Here is a 19,336-nt window from a genome sequence, read left to right on the forward strand (position 1 = left end):
AAGCATTATATAAAAAGTTTTTAAATAATGAATTCGCCATTTAATTTTAATAAATATTAATATATATTATTTTTTAAATAATTCTGACAAATATAAATTTAACTATTCTGTCATTATCTTAGTAATTTAGTAGTTTAAAAAGTATGTATTTACCATTGTTCTTTTATATAGTATTATAAACTTATTTAGCCCTAAACTCTCCTCTCCTCTCTCAGCCATCTCTTTTCAACATTTTAATTTTGTATGGTCTACTTTTTGAAAAAATTTATTAAAATTACCCATTTTTGATCGATCCTTCTGGAGACGAGACAGTCAAAATAACAAAAAACGTTTGTGCATATCTTATCCTTGATGAATCTAAAATGCAAAGCGGCATTGTACGCACTGGGCAAGGCAAATTCTTTATTTTAAACTTTTTATGTCTATTCAAAATTCATCTTCATAATTAATTGGAAAAAGCACAATCTTTTTTTAATATATTAACGTATTATACTATTAGTCATGGACTTATTTATTTACATATTCATATATGTTGTTGACCTTGGGGCGGTAGAATCGACGGAAGCGTTTGCAAAATTCCACTGTAAGATGTGTGCAGTTTATCTTTTGCGTTCTTTATGAAGGTAGAGTAGAACACCCACAAACTAAATTTAATTCATTCCGATATCGGGCGGAGCAGCTAAAAATATGAGACACATTTTTTTATATCAGATCGAAAAATAAAATGACTTTGGATTATTTTTTGAACACGAGTCTAATAAAACTAAATATATAGTTCTGGCGATTTGGTGCAGCGTTTTATGGGACAACGGAGAATAAATATGTTGTGATCAATAGAAACAGATTTGCAAAAATGTATGCGGAATGCTTCAATAATTGAATGCACTCTTACAATAAATTTAGCCAAACTCATTGTTAGTCGTTTATGCCTACCACAAACAGGAGTTATAATTATTTACGCTGAAATCTCAAAACACGTTGACTAATGCCCGAGAAAATTAAATGACAACATTAGAAGTCCCAGCAGAAATAACAAAGGCAGGGCGTTAAAGTAATTTAGCGAGACGTTTTTAAGTCATCAGCGAATATGCGACGAAGAATATCAACAATGTTATCGAATCGACCTCCCGGTGCCTTAATTACACCGCACAATTGCCCAAGCAATCCTGTTTTATGCATCTGCAGTCAGTTCGAGACACACAAATAAGTAAATATTGCAATATTACCCTACAGCATGGTGTTCTCTTCAGAGGTGCACTGAACTGATGAGAAGACGGAAGGTCATATCTAAAAAATTAACTTGTAATGTATCACTAATTACAAATTAATTTTCTCCGTTTATGGATAAAAAAAATGTTAGCAACAATTATGAAGTTGATTATCTAGATGTCAGGAAAATATGTAACTTAAATGTAGTTTCTAAAGTAATCAAAACAATAAAACTTAAATTTTATTGTAACTGCATAAAAACATAATATACATACAAGCTTTGACAAAAATTAGTTTATTAATTATTTCAAATGGGAATGCACTAGTTTAATTAAGGGTTAAACCACTTTAACTTTCAAGACCTGTTGGATAAATAAACTAATTTCCGTAAAGAATGTTTTTAAATTTTCTTTTTGTTGATCACAAATTCTTGGCCAAGGATTGTAATACACCAGCTAGGATAATCCACTTTTACGCCACCTGTCGTACACAATTAGCAAATTAATGTTAGTTTGTTCTTGTGATAGTCCCGTCCGTCCCAACAAAATAGTATAAAACTTATTTATTCTGTGCCACAAGTTCTTATTAATAGGTTTGTAATTCTTATATATTAAGATATCGAAGATTTGCATGTTATTTATTATAATAGTGTGTATTCTGTAATTTTTATATTCAATACTTCTTTATGTGCTTCTGTCACGTACATATTTTGTTAAAATACTGTTCCAGTTATGTATTCATACTAAGTATCAGGATAAATTTTTATATTTATAATTTTAAATGGTCAAATATAAATTTATTATAGCAAAATATACATACTGTTTAAAAGTTTATTTATGTTCTGTTAAGTTCTTATACACATTGTTTAGTGTAAGAGGGCCTTACTTGTTATTTAGTTGTTGAGCACGAAACATCCTGAAACTTATTTATTGTGTTTTTAGCTTATTTGCCCGTTAAACCAAATTTCAGATAGGTAATCAATTTAGTCCATTATAACGAAACAACTGAAAATGAAATCCTGTCCAAATTTTACTTCTTACTAACAATTTTATGGTTATCATAAAACAGTAATATTTTAAAGTTAAGGGCTATCTACTGATAGCTGTGTCAAAACTTTTATGGAAACTAATAAAAAAATTTAAAAAGCTTATAAAAGTTTTCAATAATATTGTAAATTTTTTGTAATAAATTTTTTTTTCACCTTCAAATGAATTTGCCTTTATTTTGGCATTAAATTTTGTAAAAGTTTTTATATAGTTTTTCCAATAAACCATGCTCAACTGGTGAACATTTTGACTGAATTTCAGTTTTTTCAATATATCAGAAATATCTGAAATTTCAATCAACAAGTATAAAAACCACCAAAAAAAAAATCATGTTCAAGAAGTTTCATTCTGAACAGCTCAACAACAAATGTGAAAGTGGCCTATTTTTTCTTGAAAAATTTGTTGAGATTTCAAAATCTCCTGAATTAAATGTAATGATACATATCGTTCCAATTATGTTTGTTTCACTAATTTTCAACTGAATTATACAGTAATAATAGTAATTAATATTTTAAAGGTCACTGTTTTAATAGAAATTTTGGCGGAGCTTTATAATATCTAAAATTACCAACTTCGTGTAAAATTGAATAACAGAATCTTAAATTATTTCTAAAAGAGCGGTAGTATCTGACATCTACAAGATTTAACTGTAGAACCCCTGCTATTTCATTATTCGAAAATAGCTCAACTTTTAATGACATGCAATCCGTTATATTTTTTGAACATTTAATTGCGACAGACATGATATTATGATTTCAAATGTCAGCTAATTCAAGTGAAATGTAAATACATATTGTGAACATGCAAAAGCTGGACGTTTGAATGACAGAACGTTGTAGTAGCTCTTGCAATTTATTTATTATTTTTTATCTTTTGGAGCTTTTAATATTTTATTTTCAAAATATTGTTTTAATTAGTCAAATAGGGAAGACTAATAACATTTAATGGTTAATATTACTTTTGTTTATTAATAAATAATAAAAGTTTTGTTATGATTGTATTTCATTTTTCTGGATATTTTATTATTATTCTGATTTTAGTTTGTATATTGAATAATTACTAAGGAAATAGCTTGAAGCTCAAAAAAATAATTATTTTTAACTTCTTTACTTGGTACAGCTTGTTGAATAGAAAATTGCTCCAACATTTTTAAACCAAGTTAAATTTCATACTATAATAGATGCACGTTTTTTATACCATCCACGATAATCCAGTACCAGTCCGTCTTCATTATGTTATCCATCGCAGGCTACAAAACAAATAAAAATAAAATTGTACAAACAAAACCAAAAACGCAACTGCCGCAAAACATAATTGATCGTGAGCTTGAAATTATTTCCTCGAACAGCACAAGCAATTCCATCTACCAAAGAAACGGCCAACTAAGCAAATGACCATTTGAATAATAGAGTGATTGAACCGCACAAGTTTTTATAAAGTGCGTGATATTAACTTTACTTTAGTTCTTGTGTTAAGAATCTTAAACAATCATATTAATAGGAAACAGGATTTTTTGACTTTCCGTATTTGTAATACTAGCTTCTTTTTGTAGAATTTACTTAGATACGTAGCTTAACCCGAATAAAAAAGTTACTAACATTTTTTTAATACAGGTAAGACCGTCCGATTGTTCAGAGAAAATAAAATAGTTTTTATGATTGCGCGTAATTAATCAATCTTTCAGTAGCAACACCACCCACTGGGGTAATTATGTTCAAATCAAATTCAGGACGGGTATAAATCACCTTTTTGTTCCGACGGTGTTATTTGATATTATTAGTATAAATACCCGTGGATTGGGCCCGCGGACCGATTGTTTGTTGCAACCGATATTTATCATTATTATTCCGCTTTTTCGATAATTGGCTACACAACTGCCTGCAAAGGCGGAACTAATTCGGTCGAATATGACTGCCGAGTATAATCCGGTTTGTAGGACCACTGCCAAGAGGATAATAATGTCTTTTCAACGTGCATTTCATCCAAAATCCTTTGTGTTGTTTGCAGCTTATTCTTCGCTTATTGTGCCCTAAACTGTAAATGTGGAAAGTATATTTGTGAATTGGAACTCAATAATTGTATCATAATAAGTTGGATCATCAGTACCGAATTTATAATTTTTGGTAGCACTTGTTTTGTTCAAATACTGATTAATACTTGAATCTTAATTCTTAGAATTCCAGGCGTTGTCAGCCATATTTATTATCGTTGAAATAAATCCGTGTGTTGTCTTCGATGCATATTGTGATTAATCGGTATTTAAATATTATTTTAATTTATTCGGAGTGTTCACACAACGACACACGATGTATTTTACCACTGAAAACTTGAGAGTGATTAATAGCGTTCCGTTTTGTTTCTGATTATAAAAGAAGAACAGAAACGGAAGGTGAAGAAGTAGACAAATTGCCGGTAATCACAAATCTGACAACGATTTTCATCAACTTCACACGTGTTCAAAGGGAATAGTAAAATTTGAATAATGCCTACTCTATTAATTTTATATACGAAAAGTCAGAATTTTCAAAAATAATTTAGTATTTTTGGAAATTTTTGGATCTTATTTTATTACATTGAATTCATACTTTGACTTCCTCTCCTGATAAAGTTTCGAATGGAACAAGATATCGTTTTCGAATAAAAACTGTATAAAATGTTACAACTGTAATTTCCTTATCAATAAGTGCAATGAAGATATTTGAAGTAAATCTGTTTTAATTATAAAAGTAAAAAGTCACACAGTAACATATCATTAAATAGAAAACATAACACATAAACATATTTCCAATGGGATATCATAAAACTACCCCTGTCTTTAAAAAAATGGTTGGTAGAGGCCATATGGTACTAGACAATTTGGCACATGTTAACCTTATGGCAAAAGTTAGTTATACTGACAATATTTATATGAAAAATTATTTATCTTAGAGTATATTATTATATAAAAATGCCTTTTACACATAGTTACATTTTTGGGTTAAGTTTATTTAATTCATCCAAATCGACTTTTGAAAAATTTGAAAAGTAATTGAAAAGAAAAAATAAACTATTATCAAAGAAATAACATTCATGATCACCTACAGTAGCAACTTATTCAATTGTTCAATGTTTTAGTCATAATTCTTTTATTCAATGTGAACTGTCAAAGTAATATTAATTTACTATTCTATTTTATCTTACATGTATTTATCTGAATTGAGCTGGACATAAATATAGCAACTTTAATTTTGAAAAGATTTTTTAATAATCTATATTATTTAATTTAACATTAATACTTTGTATATCCTTTTTGTTTCAGCCATTTCGTCCAGAATAAAAAATACGGAATTTTTTAAAGAATAAAATTAGTTTGACCAGTTGATAAAACAATAAATATTTTAGGTGAATCCAATTCAAGTATTACAGCTCATATTTTTAATGTTTTAATAATTTACTCTAGTTATTATACATGTATTCATGTACATCATTTACCTCATTTTTTGATTAATCAAACGATTCTTACATTATCTTCAGAATTATTAACAAATATTAATTTTCAGTAAATATTAAAATGTGAAATGTTTTAGAAACAAGGCCAGACGAAAAATATATGTTTGAAATTAATTGTTGAAGTCCATTGACATTACAATATTATGTAAATAATGTACATGAATGGTCGAAGGACCATTAAATTTGTTATTGCGATCGGTCCGTTCGATTAGTGGGTAAACAGCCTTAGATGACCGTGCTGATGACATCTGGACATGCCCCCTATAAGATTGAGCGTGGAATGATCGCGGTGCAAGACTTGGCTAACAACGCCAAGTCACCGGTCCACACACATCCATCATGTGTGATGCCAGATTACGGGCCTAAACGGAGCACACATAGGCACTGCACCACTGCCTCAATGTTCTTTACCAGCGAAACAAAAATAGTAGACAGGTTCCATTTTGCTAAAGCGAATCTGCAAATTAATTATGAGAATATTAATTACGTATAAGGGTTTAAAGAATATGAGATAATCTGCTAAAGACGATTGATTATAATGTGTATTCTAATAAAAATCGAAGTAAGCAAAGGAATTTCACAGAGATTGAAGTTACGGTTTTACTTCTGATATACTGATAGAGGCTTAAATGAGTCAATAAAATTGAAACTAATATTATCAAATAGACAAAAAATGGGGATATAATTTTTAGTCTATTAGAGGGATATGTTTAACATTTTGTTAATTGCAGTTGCAGAACGGATGTTTTCACATTTTATATAATGTGTGACATAAAAGATGGCAAAGTTGTGTCACACTTGTTTCATTTAAATGATATACTTAATAGGCACTCGTGACGGGCGGTGTCAGACTGTGGCCAAACCAAATATGAAATGCATGAAGCAGGTGGTTCACACAATAACGAAATTCATATTATTAAGTACCCCTGTTTCCATAAATGTTACATGTGTTTCAAGTGTAAGTGGCTTAATGGACCCGGCACCGTCATTAAAATAGGAGAAGGGGCACAATGGCGTTTTAACTAACAAAACACCACGAGAAAAGTGTCAAATCATTCATTTCGTACCAGTTTTTGCCTGTCAATTAGATGCACTTTACTTAACTTTTAATTACCTTTAACGGGAATTTTTATTATTAACAATAAACAGTGTTTTAGTAACGCGTTAAGTGCATTGATTTTGTTGTGTTCAATCTATATTCTTTTAATGTCTGCGGTGCAGTTGTCTGAAACCAACAAGCCACACCTCGATCGAATAAAAAATGCGTTTCGTTTAGGTGTTACTTAGATCAGATAAGAAGTTATCACTGGGTCTTTGTTTAAAAGTCAATCAATTCAACACCGTCTAATTATATGAATAAATGCAAGCCAATGGCATGCTTATTAGGGCTGTTAAGGGTGTCGGGCATCTCATTTGAATACTGTTTCGTTTCGACGACTGTCTAAAATTTATGTTATCACTATTAAACCGAAAGAAAACACATAATTATCTGTACTGTACAGTAAAATTTAGAAAAATAAAGCGGTCCAAATACAATGGTGGTCATTATTATAGTAATAATAACTATTTAAAATGTCAAATATTTTAGTCATAAAACTAATAACTTTAATGTGAACTGACAAAATATTATTAATTTACTATTATCGTTCTATGCAGTATTATAAAACTACTATGTTCTTTTTTTTATTCTCTATAAAATGTTACATATATTTTTTTGATTTGACCTGGACACACAGTATCGGACAAAATTAGAAAATATTAAATAAAGTGTTTTAAAACTAAATTGTAACACATTTATTTATGCCCTCTACCTTATTTTTCTTAGCCCATTTATGACCCACATATTTTTCACGTTTAGTAGGAGGTAAATTATTTTTATACAATTATTTCTAAAAACCAAAAAAAAATATAGTCTAATTTTGGGATTTTTAATAATTTTTTATTATTGAATCTGTGGTATTTATTTTAACATTAACACATTGTTTAATATTTGTTTTTTGTTTTTATATTTTTATTTTCATCTCCATGGCTCCAAGACTGAATATATGATGAGTCCATATACTTTCAAGCTTCCTGAATTGTCATTTAAATTAAAATTAAATAAATAATACAACTCTTAATTTAAATTTATTTTAATAAGTTGCTATAATTTTGTTCACTACTATATATCAATAAATGAAAGATAAATAAATATTTTATATAAAGGTAAATTGTTGTTCACTAATTTCATCAGAATATTCAACATGAATTTATTGTGTGGTATATGCATTGAAATAGACATTATTTTACAAATAGGGGACCTATTGTTTTATGTCATAATAAGTATTATAGTTAGAATAGAATCATTTGAGATATTTTAGGAAGAAGTTTACGAATCTGGTACACATAATTATAAGGAAATAATCGTTTTGATGAATGATGATAAATTATGGGCCATGACGGGAGGTTGTTGTTGCGTTAGATAGGTAAATTGCACGTTTATAGTAGAACCAGCTAAATTTATAACTACAACGAGCACTTCGGCTGCTCTTAATTAAATTTATTGCTTGCGGAATGCAGATACGCAAAGCAAACTTATTATTAATGAGTTACCGGTCAAATTTAAGACTTACGTTATTATTTTTAAACGTACCTGACAAATTTCTTAGAATAATTAGGATTTTTATGTCGTCCCGACCGAGAGCGGCAACTTATTCAAACGCAAAAATTTGAACATGATGTCGGCGTTGTTAATGGCCCTAATTTAAATAATTACATATCCGCATAATTGTGACAAAACAGAATAATATTTTATACGAAAAAATCCGGCTGTCCAAACCAACAAAGTACAATTCCCGTAGGCATATTTAAAGTTTAATCACCCGTTATTTTTTCAGTAATTTATCCACTCCTGTCAACAACGCAGACTCAACTTAAATTCCTAACATTTAGAGCAATAATAATAAGTGTATTTTCCTACAATTATAAAGCAGTTAAACTTTCTGTGTCGTTAATGTTGTTTCTCCAAGTGATGTTTTAATTAGAGGTGAAGAATGAAGAAATGAAGAATGATTATTACGTTGGGTTTATGCTTAATTTATATTCAGTTCAGTCAATGCCATGGTTAAAAAGTACGCAAAACGGGACTGTGCCAACCCACTTTTTGTGCTTGATGAAGTTATCATACTATTGCAGTGCTACGAAATGTGATAATTGCAAACTTTTAACATTAGGCGTTTTATTATAATTACTATAATTTTGTTTTTGTTACTGTAGTAAAAGCTTCATTGTTTAGTACTCGATTTCACCTAATTCCCAGACTAAAATTAATCTTTCACGTCAATATTCAATATAAATTATATCAAATAACGATTTCCTTATAGAACTAACAAAGTATTTAATGTGTAGTATTTACCATAACATTAAGTCATTAAACGGACTCGAAATTATTTGCGATACAGATGCAATAAATTAAAAAGAAAATAAAAAGTTAAGTCGGAACATTACCGACCATATAATGTTGCATATTACCCTATGAATTAGTGGTTGGCCGGGACACGACTTGTATATTTGCTTGTAATTTATGTGTCTGCGACTTTGGCCATCAGATCTGTGTTTAAAAATAAATTATGAAGGAATGTCTTCACGTCTTCATAAATCTGTTTCAACAACAAATACTGCCCGTTGCCTCGTTTCGTCGACTCGTAATTGGCAAAATAAATTAAATAAAAAGTACATTGTAGAGCGTTGATATTTGATTGTTAATTGGATAATTTTTAATTATCTCAGATTCAATTCCTCAAAATTCAAGACAAGTTTGATTATTAAATAATAATAATAATTAAGTTGCTTTTTGGATAACTGGTTTCATTTAAAAGCTCAAATTTTTTGTATTAATGTTTATATTATGTGCTAACCAATTAGATACAAGACAATATTTTCATTAAACATGTACTATCGTAAAATGATACAAAAGTTGAAGTAGTGGTCATTATTATAGCATTTTTTTATTATCAAATATTAAACTGTAAACTGTTAATAATATTAATTTTCTATGGTTATTTTATATATTATCTTTTAGTATTTATATATCTTAATCTATAAAATGTTACATATATTTTTCTAAATTGAGAAGGACACAATTAAAGCAACTTCAATTTTTGAAAAGAATTTTAAATGATGAAATCAATTATATATTTCTTGTATAATGTAAATTTGTAAAATATTTATATCGAATTTTGTTATAAATGTCATCTCTTATATTTTCTATAGGGTTGATGATATCCGGAGATTAGGATGTTTAACATAGATGTTTAGTTCTTTTAACCAATCTGTCACAATTTTGGATTTATGTTTTCATATTGAAACATATTTATTAAGAGCATCACTTCTTCAATATATGGAAGAAAATTGTTGTTTATATCCTTGTACATAAAGCAGTCTAAGGAGGCCTACGTCAGAAGAATTGAAGTATCCCCATAGCATAATTAAACCACCGTCAACCACTTCTAAGATGTTTAATATAAGTAGAACCATTATTTTTTTGTAAATAAAATTTAGATTCGTCACTAAAAACTACTTGTCACCACTGTTCTTTGGTCCAATTAAAATGATCTTAAGCAAGTCAAAATTGGACATATTTTTTGAAGAAACTAGGGCTTTAATTGTAGATCTAGGGTCGAACGAACACATTCACTAGCCATTTTTTCACAGTTCTTGAGCAATTTCAACAAATTCCATTTACTCCAGGTTGGCTTTCAGTTGATGATAAGATTGGATTGTTTTTGACACATTATCCAGTTTTTTTAACATTATACAATTATACAATTTTTTTTTGTGAATTATAATTTTTCTTACAGTTTCACTAGGATCAATGATTTAAATTCTCAAAGAGCATTGAAAGTAAAAGGTGTTAGTACTAAATCAAGTAATATACCTCATATTTTTAATATATTTTAATAAGTTACTATAATTATGACCATAATATAATCAGATTATTTAAATTTTAATGCTTTCGTTTTTTATTATTCTTACAAATTTAAATATATTGTTATATGCTTAATTTCAAGTGGCTAGAGTAATGACTTATTATTTTATTTTTCAAAGGAAATCCAACCGTCCAGATTAATTCCGTCCATTATACATACGAGTACAATTAGCCGCAAACATGCCATTCAATCATTTATTTTCTCATCGTGCCTTCCCATTCGACATGCATAAACATTGTGTAGATTTCAACAAGTTTCTAAGGGAAGTTATAATTTACCATCCGACAAAAACACATTAATAAAATCCTTAATTCGTTTTCGGCTGGATGCCGGCATCCAAATCTACACCATGTGGCGAATTTTAATGCAGTAACGAATCGCGAACGCTTGTGGATATCCTTCAGCAGGTATTCTCATGTCTAGAAGTGATCTTAATCAACATTTCTGTTAATTTCGCCGTTCTAATTTTAAAAGTAATTTAAGGCTTCTGCAGCGTCTCCGAAAATTACATTATCTCTCTAATGGGGTAGCTACTTGCATATTTATTTACCAGTCTGTCTAGGTTCACTTCCATGTAATGCAATCTTTAGTTTAATTTATTTTATTAAGCATTTAACTGTTAGGGTGCCAAAGTTTTTACCGATTCTTTTCAAAAAGGAGTTTTTTAACATTTAAAGCTTATAATTAATTAATAATAATAATAATTCATATGTACAAACGAAATTATAAAATTTATTATTTCCTCATGGTTATTTTTTTAGTCTGATTCACATACGAGTAGGCTCAATAAAGGTGTTCATGACACGGCAGTATTAAATTATTTAAATTAATTCAAACAATCATTTATAGCAAGTACAATTTAACATTGTCTACTACTAGATTAAGTGGCAATAACAATACAGTTCACCTGGTCGAAAATAAATTAACCAACTCCATAAATATATGTATGTTGAATATTTAAAATTTACACAAGTAAGTTTATATCGATCAAGATATTCAAGAAACAAATTAAATCAATTTTCTATGAAACATAAAAGTTCTGTCAACTGTAATTTTTTAATCAAAAATATTTTTGTTTATGTACTATAAAATTTTCATTATGTATCTCTGGGCTTTTTATGACAATTGCAGTACGGTTCAAACTTAATAAAATGCATATCACAAATTTTATGTCCGTTTAAAATGGTTACTGTCGAATATTATTTGAACGATCCCTATAAAACTTGAAAAATACAATAACTGGATTTTTAATATGACTATAATTTGAGTATAACTGGAATAAAACGACACATATAGAGCTTTAACAGCGTAAACAGCAATTAAAATTCTATTATCGTAACTATAATTGAATTATGAGAATATTACTGAATGCCCACCTGCTATTTACCTAACAAATTTATATTTTATGGGCCTAAATTAAACAATCAACGTACAAAAGTGAAACAGATTTATTCATTAGATGGACATTTACATGTATATACGACCTTTTTATGGACTCTATACTCCTCTTATTGAATTTTCAAATCATGAAAATGTTTAACGCTATTTAATTCGTTGTAATTTAAAATACATATAACCATATGCTGTGTTCCGATAGTGTTGATGTAATTGGTATGCACAATAAATATTTACTTAAGTATGTTCGATATAATACAAATATCAATAAAATCAACATATAAGGTGTGTCGTGGCTGAAATTTAAGAGAAACATTTTCGACGTAGGAGTCACCGACATGATACAAACAAAATATCAAAGATGAAATGAAAAACGCGTACGAGTTTCGAGTGGGGTAACGATATGTAGAACATTTTATGCCATACATGAATAGTTGCTTCACTTTGTGACAAAATTAATTTTGATTATGACAGATTGTACAGACTATGGAAATTCCTGTAAGCGGTGTTTATTGAACGCTCGACATAAAAGCATATTAACGTTCGGCGATTAATATTGGCTTTTACAAAAACTTACAATTTTGAATATTTGAACAATGACTGAAAACATTTCTGCTTTGAACTGAGTCCTTTGCGTGTTTTTTATTCTATTAGGATCATGGACGGGATTAAAAATTTTTGTTTTAAGATGAACTGGAGATATTAATTAAAACCGCACATCGAAAATCTTAGTCCGATAAATGCCATTTGTTTACCTTCAAGCAACTAGTACTAACACTATCGACCGTATCACAACAGTTTAAACACGAATAGAGGAGCTATACGCATGTAATCCCGCTTCTCCCCGTCATTTATTACAATTAAAGTTAATTACGACAACACATTATCAGATATAGGCACCACTGTCATAGGCTCTGTCTTAATAGGTCGTTACACCACCTGAAACTCCGATATCGTTTAAGTGGAGTGAATGTTAGTGCAAGCTAACAGTTCATCCATTTATATCGATATCTACTGAACATAAATTACTACAGGGATTACCCGAGGATTGAGAAAAATGCAGCTAATTAAACATACATCCTCATTGTAGATATAGAAGGCTAACTGATTGTTTATATGTAAATTTGCACTTTTCAGTCAATATCTGGTTTGTAGCAATTGTTATCTTCTTGTTTCTGTGTGTGTGCCCAATAAAATGATTATGATTAATTAAGTAGATAAAACAAGGTGGTCTAAAATTTGGGGGCAGTTACAATACGTTCCAAGAATGAGCAAAATTTATTTAAATTGTTATATTCTCCTGACGAAAATATAGTAACTAAAATTAAATTTTTCACATAAATCGAGAATGTATTTTAGGATAATACATAACAAATTTAAATATGATTGGGCAAAAGTTTATGGAAAAAAATTTGAAATTAAAAAATATTCTAAAATCTCCTGAAGGGAAACTTTAGAATAAAATTTTATTTAGATTGTCGTCATTATTGCATGTGTTCTAGCTGCTCCTACTCGATCACTTGTTTTAGAAACAGCTTATATATTTTCTCATTAATCAAAAAAATGTTTTAGGTCTACACTTGTAAATTTTGTATTTAAAAATAGTACAAACAACTTCGTTTTCGAAGAATAATGTTGCATCATCCAAAACTTTCAACCTTATACTGTAATCCGGTTCAGAAAGTCCATTTTGCTTGAACCAACCATGATAATAAAGCAGATTCAACGTAAACGTTATTAATAATCGTCATCGGGCCACGCTAAAACTTATTTGTAATGAATTGGACGTGATCTAAAACACGCAGTAATTACCGTAAGCAGATAGTTTATATCCAGAGTTTATCAAAGCTGAGTAAATCATCGTGTTAGCGAAGTCGTGATAACCATAAAGCCAGGTTCGGACTTAATTATACTCACGTGCGGTTTAGCAAACAGCAGAGGCTGAGAGACTCTCTTTCGAGAGACCATATATGCCCGATTTATGGCAGTCACGTTATCATTGTTACGCCATTTTTATAATGTAAGCGAAAGAAAAATTTAACACGTGCATTTGCTTAACGTGTGGTCCCGCTGTAATCTCTCGGGTGCCGTTTAACAATTGTGTTTGCGGAGTTGAATCGGTAAAATTTGACAGCCATTATTCACAAATGCAAGCATAATTGTTATTAGACGTGGAATAACTGTAACTATAACCAACGAATAATATATTTTTTTACAGTTTCACTTTTTCTTAAACGTAGAAATTAAACTAGAAATAAAAAGTCTACTTATCATTACTCCAAAAAGATTAATTTACACACAACGAAATACGCAGGTAAATTCGTTCGTCTGTGAAATTATGTCTGATACAATTCCTCGGGATACCGGGAGCACCACCTACTGCGTGTTTATACCGTATCTCCAATTTATCTAATTATGGTGTCACATGCTTTAATAAAGCTTAATATAATAAAGTCGATGAAAGGACCGGACGCGCCCAATGGGATGTAAATTACGTATTTTTTAATTTCTACTTTTGTAGCCATTAATTCGACACTTTCAATTATAGCATTTGAATCACCACAAATTTCCTCATTTTCAGTTTTGTTTCGGTTTTTTGACCTTCTGAATGACTTTCAGGAAGCATGCAAAAACCTATTCCTTTAATTTTTATGTGCCTTGGAATTAATGGATTTATTGACTTAATTGAAAGAAGAAAACGATATTTAGATTAAAATTTCCATTTAACTCAGTGCAGCATTGTCTGCAAACATTTGAGGACAGACTATTTGTCTCTACTAGCATATTTCAAGTCGGAATTGAAATTTGTTCTTCTCAATGAACTGGAATAACTGCAATTTAATATCCTGGTTGAGTTATTACACAAACTCCATCGAGGTCACTTATATTAGTACGATTATGCACACATTCACATGTTAGATAAATTTTACTGAAATGACTACGTTAATTCAACAAACGTCAAGAAAATCTGAAAAAATGAAATTATACTATAAAAGATTACCTTTTGAAACTTTCAATATTAATATTAAGCATTGAGACTAAGAGCTATTTAGTAATTTGAATAAAGCGAAAGCTACGAAATGTAAATGTTTTTTTGTGCAGGTGAATTAAACAAGACTGTCATAGTGGCTCGTCTTTGAAAACATAATGGCACCCTTGTCTGAGACGTATTTGCATAATCGTGAATGACAGTTTCCAATGGTTGCTGCGATCATGTTCCAAGTGTTTATTAATGTGACGTCTTCTCAAAGGCCACTGTGATAGGTTTATGGGAGTGACTGCCCCGAGAACATCATCAGCTACCAAAACAAATATGATGCGAGGCATTGATACTGGAAGAATTGTTTACACATCACTTGATTTGTTATTTCATGAAATAATTTGTATATTCTTAACGGTCGCAAAGTATGTAGGTTGACTCTTTTTTGTTATCCTTTACTAGCTATCGTGTCCAATTTGCAAATTTTGAATAGGTTGAAATTTTAATATTTATATAATAAAAGTGCTAGAAGATGGATACTAAAGGTTTATTGTTGATTTAATTTATTCACAATGTTTATCTACGAAAAAAAATTCTGAGCCAACAAAATAATTTGATTATATTAGAATATTTGAAATGTCTCCATCGATATTTTATATATTTTTAGACATTTATGTATTAAAGCATCATAATTTATGCAACAAATTCTACATCAAAAACAAATTAGTGTTTTCATCTTGTGTCCCATATTTTAATTTTATACATATTGATTTATAGATATTGATAAAGTTACTAAATGTTTACAGACAACAGTTCCTTTCTAAGCGGATCAGCAATAAGATTGACATCGCACCAAAACAATGTCAGATCTGGAAGACCTTATTTCGATCATTGAGGCTTCAACTTTTACTTATGAAGATAACGAAGAAGCAAGGACTAGAATTGCACAAATCTGTGAGGATCTTAAGAATATAGATGAATACTCTTCATTTCCAACACTTGTAACCTCCTCAAAACTTATAGAAGCAAATCAAAATAACAATAATCATACTCCACCAGAAAGAACATCAGGATCCCGCTGGTCATCAATTAATATGGAGCAACAAGATAATGGTCATATGTCACAAACAAGCATGCCAAAGAACCTGCTTCAAACAAATAATTCAGAATATCGAGAATCAACTGTCATTCCTGTAAGTGGACCACATGAATATCAGCAATATGTAGGAGAGAAACGAAATGTATATATGCCACTTCAAAGTATACCGGTACAGCCGCGATTATTTCAATATACAGAATTTCGAGCCATATATGCAATTTCTTCTATTTGTAAATCTGACCCATATAATAAAAATCAATATACAGAACCACAAGATTACGACATTCAATGACCACAGTCTTGGAAACAACAAGAAAATTCTAAACCTCCGTTATGTATGGGACAAAAATTTAATTCATTAGAATGTTCTTTTCGATGCACGACTAAACTAAATCAATCAAATATAGTTCACCCATCAACAGATAAACAGATAGTATTGATTTTCATAAGACTTTTCCAATATTTAGAGAATAGTCACAAAATAATCATTAAAAATCAACATATCTAACTTCGACATTACCACTTATTCCGTGGTATTCTATGGGTAGTCATAAACAATCCTATTATTTATATTCAACTCGCCAAAGGAAATTATAGGTAAAGACAATATGAAAATATTGTACTGTTTAATCCACAAATATTGTAGACGGAAACCAAAAGTAAAATCAAAGTACAAAATTGTAGGAACATAAGCAAAAAATATAATTTATTTTATACTTGTGATACGTTTTTATGATCATATGTAAGTTTTTAATGTAATATTTTAAGATTTATAAAACTATATAAAGTATTTGTAGATAATATAATTTTTAGTTTTATTATTAACATGTTTTCGTGGAAAATGAACTAATGTTATTAGAAAAACCTTAATCAATGTAACTGTACAAACCTTCCTTTCTTGTTATGATCTGGGAATTATTTCTTAGATACTTGTGTTTATATTTCCATATCCGCGAGACGTACTATATCATTTTGATGTACTTCATACTGTCATAATTAAGATTTGTATTATAAGGGGGACGTCTTTACATTTGTTTCATATCTGCGTATAGCGTCTGTCTCGGCGGCTGCACACAACTCAATTAGTTTTCGGTTTGGTTTGTGGAACTGACTTCCCAAGAGAATAGCATTATCTCCCCCCAAGACCCGTTTTGCCCCGTTTTTGGTCTCGCAAACCGCACCCGTAATGTATCCCTGATATTATTTCGCAGTTACTATACGCCATACTTTCGAGACTGCTTGTTTTATGGTGTCTGATTACAAAACACTTATCAGATTAAAAACGCCTGTTAGGATGCTGTAAAGGAGATATCAGACTTCTCCAAATGCAATACAATTTGATATTTATTATAAAACAAACATTTTAATCAAAAGTAACGGAAGTTTTCAGAAATGTAATTTAAATCTCAATGTGATGGAATACCAAAATTAACACATGCCAAATCTTTAAATTATGAATATTTTTAATTACGTTATGTCTATGTTTGCCAACTGGGAGAAAACCCCTTCGGCTCTTTCTTTATCATAACAATGGAAGAACGGTGGTGGCCTCTCAAGACCCCAGACGTATATAAAATTACGATATCCATATTCAAACTCAATTTGGCTTCCTGTGAGCACACAGTTCCACCATTATCACATTGGTAATTGAAGGACCTTCAAAGAATGTCGGTTCTTAATGCTGGTAACGGGGGAGATATCGAGAGTCCTCCGCTCAAACAAACACAGAACTAGGAGACGAGACACTTGACTCGGACTGCCTGCTCTCCACTTTCCAGTTGCCTTCTCTTTTCTCGGTTTAACCTGAAAAGAAAATAAAATCGGAGCTTAATAGGACAAATATCCCTCACACACCCAATTAAAATTTTTTTTTATTTGCTATGCAGGCTACGGATTTTTTCATCTGTATGATTCGTATATATTTTCTAGTAAGATACTTTGATATATTTTTTAGATTCATATTAATTTAAAGCAAACTTAAAGTATTTGGGAAAACTTTTAGTGGAACAATCGACAATTAATTACGTAAAATTATGTTAAAGTCGACGTGCAAATTAGGATAAATGTGTAATTGCTCAGGCAATTGGTGATCAAGAGACGGTTGGTTTTAATCTCGTCTGTCGGATTTTCAGACGCAGCGTTTTACTTAATTTGGCTATATTCTGAAAATGAAATATGCCTTATTCTTTGATTTATTATAATTGGTTTGCCACGAAGTAGATCAATTATTCTTTTAGATTGATATAATGCCACAATTAAAGTTCAGTCTAATTGTACAATTGAGTTTTTTTTGCTTAGATAGTAGATTGATTATTAATTTCTTAATTAATTACATCAAGTATTTAAAAAAGTCTTTCAAAACTAATGTTGTTTTAATTTTTGTCCTAAAAATTCTAATGCGATATGCGAATTCTAGATATTTTTTCTTTTATCGACTTTTTCTCAAATTATGAAATTTCATACACTCATGACAAAACACATAGTCAAATCCTTGACTATTAAACATTGTCGTCAAGAATTTTTAATTTTGTGATCGTCTAAATGTCTGATACTTTGAATATTTTCTTTAACGTTATTTATTATACCACTCATCCAAACAAATGCCCTTCGTCATACAATTTATTCTGATGAAAAAATATCTCACCACTTTCATATTTTGCCGTATATTTTTAACAGATCCGTATCCCAAATACGTTGTTAACATTATCTGACCATGTCCTCTATTAATCCATCTTGACTTGAACGGGAACAATGCAGTCCGAGACCATGTACCGGGTTTCTTTGTGGCGACCATTTGGCAATCGAATTCGAAAACATTAAAACGCAGCGGGATACTTTTCTTCAAGCCACAGTGCATGTTTTCGCAAAGGTGTCAATTACAAGGTTGCACTGGCCTAATATTAACTGAGACAAATTAGGACCTTCATGGTGTTCTCTCAGTCATATTAATATCACGCTTTTATTTATATAATATGAAATAATTATTAATATGTTCTAAAAAAAGTCTTGTTGATGCTTTACTGTAGAATTTCAAACATTATTGAATAATGAATGTGATTAACTTTTAAATTACCATCATATATGCTAAAAATCCTGCTAGGGTTCTTGTATCAACCATTTTCTAGATGACTTGATAGCAGACGCACTTGTA

At 30.0% G+C, this 19,336-nt stretch overlaps 1 long non-coding RNA gene across 1 annotated transcript; it reads left to right on the plus strand.

Moving 5' to 3' along the window:
* The first annotated feature begins 1,709 nt into the window (after window positions 1-1,709).
* On the plus strand, window positions 1,710-16,991 carry LOC126265028 (uncharacterized). The gene is made up of 2 exons (XR_007547583.1): window positions 1,710-1,801; window positions 15,893-16,991. It is a non-coding gene; the product is annotated as an uncharacterized LOC126265028 (long non-coding RNA).
* Window positions 16,992-19,336: the final 2,345 nt, after the last annotated feature.

Source organism: Aethina tumida, chromosome 3 (assembly GCF_024364675.1).
Source record: "Aethina tumida isolate Nest 87 chromosome 3, icAetTumi1.1, whole genome shotgun sequence".
NCBI lineage: Eukaryota > Metazoa > Arthropoda > Insecta > Coleoptera > Nitidulidae > Aethina > Aethina tumida.